The sequence below is a fragment of the Zea mays genome, chromosome 6 (genome assembly GCF_902167145.1).
Source record: "Zea mays cultivar B73 chromosome 6, Zm-B73-REFERENCE-NAM-5.0, whole genome shotgun sequence".
In the NCBI taxonomy this organism is placed as follows: Eukaryota; Viridiplantae; Streptophyta; class Magnoliopsida; order Poales; family Poaceae; genus Zea; species Zea mays.
The window spans coordinates 179,155,300-179,165,016 of record NC_050101.1 but is presented as its reverse complement, the minus strand read 5'-3'; positions in this window follow the sequence as shown (position 1 = coordinate 179,165,016).

Genomic DNA, 9,717 nt, shown 5'->3' with positions numbered 1-9,717 from the left:
GCTGTCCGAGGCTTCTCTTGCTTAGTTAAAGGAACCCTCGGCCGCTCTTCGATGAGCCGAAGCCGGAGGTAGCGGTGTCAGCACGGACAGAGGCGGAGTTGGCTCGAAAAGAAGACTTCGTCGGCCAGAGCCTGGCCGGGCCGTCCACTGGCGGGACCGACGCCGAAGTCGAGTTGCCGAGGCCACGAGCCGGGCTGATGTCCTTGGGGGACAGCTGGCTGAGGCTTCGGGGCGGCCGGCTGAGCTGTCTGCTCGAGCCGGATTCCTGGAGAAGACCCCACCGGCGATGGTTCGGGTGCGGTGCTGATGTCGTCCTTCAGAGTAAAGATCCTCCGATCGCGTCGCCGTCCGAGGCTAGGTCGGACTTCGCCAAAGGTGTAGTTGACGCCGAGGGTGCCGCCGCTCCCTTCGATTGTCAAGGTCCGAGCCTGCAGGGTCGGTTTATTTTGTAGTGTGTGTATGTTTTCTGCGGCCACCGAGGCCCAAACACGCTGTCGTCGTGTTGTAAAGCCGCGTTTCTTTTCCTCTTGTTTCGAGTATCTGGACTTATTTGTCGGTAACAGAATTGTTTGGCCGAGCGAGAGTTACTTTTCACGGAAGGTGATGAGTGAGGTATCCGTATCCCGGAGGCGTAGGAGTCCCTCGGCTCGGTCGGCCTTGCCGCTTAGGTGTACTCTTACTCGTCCGTAGGGTTCTGCCATCGATATAGTCGAGAAGGCTCGAAAAATCGTTTCGTCAGAAGAGTTTTCGAGCGTGAAGACTTGTTCGGTCCGCGGAATCACCTATCCGAGCGTGAGTTACTTATCGCAGAAGGTGATGAGTGAGGTATCTGTATCCCGGAGGCGTAGGAGTCCCTCGGCTCGGTCATCCTTGACTGCTTACGTGTACTCCGTCGTTTTCAGGATCCCACTTTCGAAGTAGTCGAGAAGCACGAAAGACATTCTGGCAGAAAAGATCTTTTTCCGAGGAAAATTTTGACGCAGAGGGGGTTCCCCCCTTCTAGCCCCCGAGGGAGGGTCGAGCTTTGCCGAGGCAAGGCTGACCCTTCCTTGATGGTTAGACTTTGTGTGTGAACGAAGTGTACGAACGACTTGAAAGCATCTTAAGGGTAGAAGCGACGTAGCTGTCGGATGTTCCAAGCGTTGCTGTAGACCTCGCCTTGACTGTTGGCCAGCTTGTACGTCCCGGGCTTCAGAACTTTGGCGATGACGAACGGCCCTTCCCAGGGAGGCGTGAGCTTGTGCCGCCCTTGGCCGTCTTGTCGCAGCCGAAGCACCAAGTCGCCCCACCTGGAGGTCTCGGGACCGAACCCCTCGGGCGTGGTAGTGTCGCAGGGACTGCTGATACCGCGCCGAGTGTAGCAAGGCTATGTCCCGAGCCTCTTCCAGCTGGTCCAGTGAGTCTTCTCGGTTAGCTCGATTGCTTTGGTCATCGTAGGCCCTCGTCCTCGGGGAACCATATTCTAAGTCTATGGGCAAGATGGCCTCGGCCCCATAGACTAGAAAGAACGGTGTGAAGCCCGTGGCTTGGCTTGGCGTTGTCCTCAGACTCCAGACTACCGAGGGGAGCTCCTTCATCCATCGCTTGCTGAACTTGTTGAGGTCGTTGTAGATCCGCGGCTTGAGTCCTTGCAGGATCATGCCGTTGGCGCGCTCTACTTGCTCATTCATCATGGGGTGAGCCACAGCGGCCCAGTCCACCCGGATGTGGTGATCCTCGCAGAAGTCCAGGAACTTTCTACCGGTGAACTGGGTGCCGTTGTCGGTGATGATGGAGTTCGGGACCCTAAAGCGATGGATGATGTTGGTGAAAAACGCCACCGCCTGTTCGGACCTGATGTTGTTTAGGGATCGGACCTCGATCCACTTGGAGAATTTGTCGATGGCGACCAGCAGGTGCGTGTAGCCCCCGGGTGCCTTCTGCAAGGGGCCGACGAGGTCTAGACCCCACACAACAAACGGCCAGGTGATGGGTATGGTCTGTAGAGCCTGAGCGGGCAGGTGGGTCTGCCTTGCATAGAATTGACACCCTTGGCAGGTGCGGACAATTCTAGTGGCGTCGGTCACCGCGGTCGGCCAGTAGAAGCCTTGTCGGAAGGCGTTTCCAACAAGGGCTCGAGGTGCTGCGTGATGACCGCAAGCCCCCGAGTGTATTTCTTGTAAGAGCTCCTGGCCTCCGGCAATGGATATGCATCGCTGGAGGATGCCTGAGGGGCTGCGGTGGTAGAGCTCCTTCCCGTCCCCCAGCAAGACGAACGACTTGGCGCGCCGCGCCAACCGCCGAGCTTCGGCTCGGTCGAGGGGTAGCTCTCCTCGGTGGAGATATTGCAGGTACGCGGTCTGCCAGTTTCGATTAAGCGTGACCCCGCTCTGCTCCTCCTCGACGCGCAGTGCCTCACCTTCGGGGGCCGAGGGTGCCTCGGGCCGAGCCGAGGGTTTCCTCGGGCTGGGCCGAGGTCTTCTCGGGCTCGGGCGTGTCGTCGGTCTTGACGGAGGGTTGATGCAGGTCTCGGGAGAAGACGTCCCGGGGAACCGTTGTTCGCCCCGAGGCTATCTTAGCCAGCTCGTCCGCAGTCTCGTTGTAGCGTCGGGCGATGTGGTTGAGCTCGAGCCCGTAGAACTTGTCCTCCAGGTGCCGAACCTCATCGCAGTAGGCTTCCATCTTCGGGTCGCGGCAGTGGGAGTTCTTGATGACTTGGTCAATAATGAGCTGCGAGTCACCGCGAGCGTCGAGGCGTCGGACCCCTAGCTCGATGGCGATGCGCAACCCGTTGACCAGAGCCTCGTACTCGGCCACATTGTTGGACGCCGGGAAGTGGAGGCGTAGCACGTAGCGTAGGTGCTTCCCGAAGGGCGAGATGAAGAGCAGGCCTGCGCCTGCCCCTGTCTTCATCAGTGACCCGTCAAAAAAATGGTCCAGAGTTCCGGTTGGATCGGAGCTGTCGGGAGTTGGATATCGACCCATTCAGCCACAAAGTCCGCCAAAACTTGGGACTTGATGGCCTTACGAGGGGCGAACGAGATTGTCTCGCCCATGATTTCCACCGCCCACTTGCAATCCTACCCGAGGCCTCTCGGCACTGGATGATCTCCCCAGGGGGAAGGATGACACCACAGTCACCGGGTGAGACTCGAAGTAATGTCGCAACTTCCGCCGCGTCAGGATCACCGCGTACAGCAGCTTCTGAATTTGTGGGTAGCGGATCTTGGTCTCGGACAGCACAACACTGATGAAGTAGACTGGCCTCTGGACGGGCAATGCATGCCCCTCTTCTTGCCTTTCAACCACGATCGCGGCGCTGACCACCTGAGTGGTAGCGGCGACGTAGATCAAGAGGGCTTCTCCGGCAGCGGGGGGAAACCAAGATGGGCGCGTTCGTGAGGAGCGCCTTCAGGTTCCCGAGGGCTTCCTCGGCCTCCGGGGTCCAAGTGAAGCACTCGGCCTTTCTTAAGAGGCGGTACAGAGGTAGGCCTCTTTTGCCGAGGCGCGAGATGAAGCGGCTCAGAGCCGCCAGGCATCCCGTGACCATCTGTACGCCTTTCAAGTCCTTGATGGGTCCCATGTTGGTGATGGCCGCGATTTTTTCCGGGTTGGCCTCGATGCCCCGCTCGGAGACGATGAACCCCAAGAGCATGCCTCGGGGGACCCCGAAAACGCACTTCTCGGGATTGAGCTTTACGCCTTTCGCCTTGAGACACCGGAATGTCACTTCAAGGTCGGAAAGGAGGTCAGAGGCTTTCCTCGTCTTGACTACGATGTCATCGACGTAAGCCTCGACCGTTCGACCAATGTGTTCGCCGAACACGTGGTTCATGCACCTTTGGTATGTCGCACCCGCATTCCTCAAACCAAACGGCATGGTAACATATCAGTACATGCCGAAAGGTGTGATGAAAGAAGTCGCGAGCTGGTCGGACTCTTTCATCCTGATTTGGTGATACCCTGAGTAGGCATCGAGGAAAGACAGGGTTTCGCACCCGGCAGTGGAATCCACGATTTGATCGATGCGAGGCAGAGGGTAGGGAACTTTCGGACATGCTTTGTTTAGACCAGTGTAGTCTACACACATCCGCCATTTCCCTCCTTTCTTTCTCACAAGCACAGGGTTGGCAAGCCATTCGGGATGGTATACCTCTTTGATGAACCCTGCCGCCATTAGCTTGTGGATCTCCTCGCCTATGGCTCTGCGCTTTTCTTCGTCGAATCGGCGCAGAGGCTGCTTCACGGGTCGGGCTCCAACTCGGATATCCAGTGAGTGCTCGGCGACATCCCTCGGTATGCCAGGCATGTCCGAGGGACTCCACGCGAAAACGTCGGCGTTCGCGTGGAGAAAGTCGACGAGCACTGCTTCCTATTTGGGATCGAGCTCGGAGCCGATCCGGATCTGCTTGGAGGCGTCGCTGCTGGGGTCGAGAGGGACAGACTTAACCGTCTCCGCTAGCTCGAAGTTGTCGTCATGGCGCTTCACATCTGGCGCCTCCTTGGAGAGGCTCTCCAGGTCGGCGATGAGGGCCTCGGATTCGGCGAGGGCCTCGGCGTACTCCACGCACTCCACGTCGCATTCGTACGCGTGTCGGTACGTGGGGCCGACGGTGATGACCCCGTTGGGGCCCGACATCTTGAGCTTGAGGTAGGTGTAGTTGGGGACGGCCATGAACTTGGCGTAACATGGCCTCCCCAACACCGCGTGGTAGGTTCCTCGGAACCCGACCACCTCGAACGTGAGGGTTTCCCTTCGGAAGTTGGAGGGTGTCCCAAAGCAGACGGGTAGATCGAGTTGCCCGAGGGGCTGGACGCGCTTCCCGGGGATGATCCCATGGAAAGGCGCGGTGCCTACCCGGACCGAGGACAGATCGACACGCAGGAGCCCGAGGGTCTCGGCGTAGATGATGTTGAGGCTGCTGCCTCCGTCCATGAGGACCTTGGTGAGCCTGACGTTGCCGATGACGGGGTCGACAACGAGTGGGTATTTCCCGGGGCTCGGCACGCGGTCGGGATGGTCGCCCTGGTCGAAGGTGATGGGCTTGTCGGACCTGTCTAGGTAGACTGGCGCCGCCACCTTTACCGAGCAGACCTCCCGACGCTCTTGCTTGCGGTGCCGAGCCGAGGGGTTCGCCACTTGCCCACCGTAGATCATGAAGCAGTCGTGGACCTCGGGGAACTCTCCTGCTTTGTGATCCTCCTTATCGTCGTCGCGGGCCCTGCCACCTTCCGCAGGTGGCCCGACCTTGTGAAAGTGGCGCCGAAGCATGGCGCACTCCTCAAGGGTGTGCTTGACGGGCCCCTGATGATAGGGGCACGGCTCCTTGAGCATCTTGTCGAAGAGATTGACACCTCCGGGAGGTTTCCGAGGGTTCTTGTACTCGGCGGCGGTGACAAGGTCCGCGTCGGCGGCGTCGCGTTTCGCTTGCGACTTCTTCTTGCCTTTCTTCTTGGTGCCGCGCTGAGTTGACGCCTCGAGGACATCTTCCGGTGGGCGGCCTTGGGGCTGCTTATCCTTCCGGAAGATGGCCTCAACCGCCTCTTGGCTAGAGGCGAACTTGGTGGCGATGTCCATCAGCTCGCTGGCCCTGGTGGGGGTCTTGCGGCCCAGCTTGCTCACCAGGTCGTGGCAGGTGGTGCCGGCGAGGAACGAGCCGTTGACATCCGAGTCGGTGACGTTGGGCAGCTCGGTGCGCTGCTTCGAGAATCGTCGGATGTAGTCCCGGAGAGACTCTCCCGGCTGCTGGCGGCAGCTTCGGAGATCCCAGGAGTTTGCAGGGCGCACGTACGTGCCCTGGAAGTTGCCGGCGAAGGCTTGGACCAGGTCGTCCCAGTTGGAGATCTGCCCCGGAGGCAGGTGCTCCAGCCAGGCTCGAGCGGTGTCGGAGAGGAACAGGGGGAGATTGCGGATGATGAGGTTGTCATCGTCCGCTCCACCCAGGTGGCAGGCCAGCCGGTAGTCCGCGAGCCACAGTTCCGGTCTTGTCTCCCCCGAGTACTTTGTGATAGTAGTCGGGGTTCGGAACCGGGTCGGGAACGGCGCCCGTCGTATGGCCCGGCTGAAAGCCTGCGGACCGGGTGATTCGGGCGAGGGACTCCGACCTTCCCTGCTGTCGTAGCGTCCCCCACGCCTGGGGTGGTAGCCTCGGCGCACCCTCTCGTCGAGGTGGATTCGACGGTTGCGGTGAGGGTGTTCGTTGCCGAGGCGACCCGGAGCCGCATGCGCTGTGTTGCGCGTGCGCCCGGTGTGGACCGAGGCTTCCCGCATGAATCGGGAAGTCGCGGCGCGATGTTCCGAGGGGTACCCCTGCCTTCGGGAGGCAGAGCTTTCGGCCCGTCGGACCGCGGCATCTTCCAGGAGATTCTTGAGTTCTCCCTGGATACGCCGCCCCTCGGTGGTAGATGGCTCCGGCATCACGCGGAGAAGTATTGCCGCTGCAGCCAGGTTCTGGCCGACCCCACTGGAGGCCGGTGGTGGCCTTGCCCTAGCATCGTCGGCGATGCGGTGCTGGGTGCTCTGGGGTAGATGACGCGCTTCTCCGGCCGGAGGTTGGCCTGCCCATTCCTGCCTGATGTCCCGGCGGAACGGCTCAAGTGTTCCTGCTCCCTCGTCGAGCCTGGCCTGCATCTCGCGGATTTGCTCGTGCTGTGGGTCATGACCCCCCGTCGGGACGGGGACCACAGCTAGCTCCCGAAGGATGTCAATGCGAGGCGCAGGCCTAGGGGGATCACCGTTTTCCGGCATACCAAGATGGTTGCCTTCGCCGGGACCCCCTAGATCGACGTGGAAACATTCACGACTTGGGCCGCAGTCCTCGTCGCCGAGGCTGCGGCTACCGTCGGAACAGTCGGAAAGGCAGTAGTCGCATGCGGTCATAAAGTCCCGCATGGCACTGGGGTTACCAAGTCCAGAGAAATCCCAAGAAAAGTCGGGCTCGTAGGTCGAGACGGCCGTCAGCCGGTCCCAAGGTGACCGCATACGATACCCCAGGGGGTTTGGACTCGCCTCTATGAAAGCGTCCACCGAAGCGAAGTCGCTTGGTGGGTCGAGGCTGAATCCAAAAGGCACGAGATGGGAATCGGTCGGTACCTCTTGGTCGACGGGCGGTGACGAAGTCGCGTCAGGGGCGGACTGCACCGTCGTCTCAGGTACGAGGGTGACGCCCAGCAAGTCTTTTGCGAGCGTGCCGGCGTCGTCCGTTTGCTTGGAGTTGGCGTGTTGCGGGGAGACGACGCTCGTCATCGTCTCAAACGCGAAGTCGATGCCCGACGTGTCCCCCGTTGGGGCGCCGGCGCCGTCGACTCGCTCGACAGCCGACGAGGTGCCGCCTCCTGCTTGGCCTTGGTTGCCCCGCCTCCTCCACCGTCGGCGGGGGAGGCGACGAGATAAACCCGAAAGTCGTTCTTCCGCCACATGGGGAAGACGTCGTCGATTCCGTCGCCGGCGGGCGGGTTGTTGGCCGCCATTGTCGCTGTCGCGCGGCGGGGGAAGGAGTATCATGTCGTAGCTACCGTCGAGGGACATGAACTCAAGACTCCCGAAACGGAGCACCGTCCCAGGCTGGAAAGGTTGCTGGAGACTACCCATCTGGAGCTTGACAGGAAGCTGTTCGTCAACACGCAGCAGGCCCCTACCTGGCGCGCCAACTGTCGGCGTTTCAACCCCGGGGGGTCCCTGGACCGACGAGTAAATTGTCGCCGCGTGCCCCAGCCCAGATGGGTCGGCGTGAGACGGAGCGCGAAGGGGGGAAGAAGCCGGAGGGAGACAGGCGTAAAAGGGGAAACCCACGGCCTTCGTGTTTGTCCCACGCCCAGGTCGGGAGCGCTTGCAGTAGGGGGTTACAAGCGTCCGCGAGGGAGGGAGCGAGAGGCCTAAGCGCGTGCCGTCCCGTCCTTCCCCGCGCGGCCAACCCTTTGTAAGAGGGCCCTGGACCTTCCTTTTATAGGCGTAAGGAGGGGGTCCAGGTGTACAATTGGGAGATGTAGCAGTGTGCTAACGTGTCTAGCAGAGAGGAGCTAGTGCCCTAAGTACATGCCATCGTGGCAGCCGGAGAGGTTTTGGCACCCGGTTCGTGTGGTGTCGTGGCCGTCGGAGGAGCGCTGGAGCCTGGCAGAAGGACAGCTGTCGGGGCTGTCGAGTCCTTTCTTACGTCTCCTTGCTTCCGTAAGGGGGCTGAGAGCCGCCGTCGTCATGGAGCATGCGGGGCGCCATCATTACTTGTTTACCAGGGCGAGCTAGATGGGACGTCGGTCTTGTTCCCCGTAGCCTGAGTTGGCTTGGGGTAGGGTAATGATGGCGCCTCCTATGACGTGGTTGGTCCGAGCCCTGGTTTGGGCGAGGTGGAGGCTCCTCCGAGGTCGAGGTCGAGTCTGTCTTTTGAGGCCGAGGTCGAGTCCGAGCCCCTGGGCCGGGCGAGGCGGAGACCGTCGGCTGAGGCCAGGGTTGAGTCCGAGCCCTGGGGTCGGGCGATGCGGAGTTCGTTGTCTTCCGGGGCTGAGCCCGAGTCCGAGCCCTGGGGTCGGGCGATGCGGAGTTCGTCGTCTTCCGGGGCTAAGCCCGAGTTCGAGCCCTGGGGTCGGGCGAAGCGGAGTTCGTCGTCTTCCGGGGCTGAGCCCGAGTCCGAGCCCTGGGGTCGGGCGATGCGTAGTTCGTTGTCTTCCGGGGCTAAGCCCGAGTCCGAGCCCTGGGGTCGGGCGATGCGAAGTTCGTCGTCTTTCGGGGCTGAGCCCGAGTCCGAGCCCTGGGGTCGGGCGATGCGGAGTTTCCTATGGCGCCTGAGGCCGGACATGGCTGCTGTTAGCCTCACTCTGTCGAGTGGCACAACAATCGGAGCGGCGCAGGCGGCGCTGTCCTCTTGTCAGGCCGGTCAGTGGAGCGGCGAAGTGACTGCGGTCACTTCGGCTCTGTCGACTGAAGTGCGCGCGTCAGGATAAGGTGTCAGGCCACCGTTGCATTATATGCTCCTGCGATACGGTCGGTCGGCGTGGCGACTTGGCTAAGATTGCTTCTTGGCGAAGACTGGGCCTCGGGCGAGCCGAAGGTGTGTCCGTTGCTTGAGGGGGTCCTCGGGCGAGACGTGAATCCTCCGGGGTCGGCTGCCCTTGCTCGAGGCTGGGCTCGGGCGAGGCTAGATCATGTCCCTTGAGTGGACCGATCCTTGACTTAATCGCACCCATCAGGCCTTTGCAGCTTTTGTGCTGATGGGGGTTACCAGCTGAGATTAGGAGTCTTGAGGGTACCCCTAATTATGGTCCCCGACACTTCGGGAAAAAGGTTATCTGAAGAAGAGGTTATGGAGGCCAAACACTACGCCCGAGAACTGAAATACCCGAAGGGGGCCGTAGTGTTCAATGGCACAGACGAAGATGATTTCCTTTACTGCCTCCCGGACAACAAAGAGATATCCGTCTGCCACATATGGCCAAAAGTTTGGGATTTCCGAAGCTATAAGCTGGCCTCTCTGCCACGTCGAAGGATGATCTTGCGGACAACCTTGCATAGAACAGTCTGAAGGTACAGAAGTTGTGAACTTAAAGTCTATGAACCTGGAAATAAAGTCTTTTATTCTTGTGCTAACGTTTTATTCTTCTTTTGTGCAGGGCTTAATTCTCAGCAACGCCCTGAGGGCGCAAAAGAATGCAGAGGATGAAAGCTTCACGATAGCTCTCGGCAACCTTCGATCAGAAGTCATCAAGCTGAGAAATGAAGCCTTGGAGAAGGACAGAATTCTACTT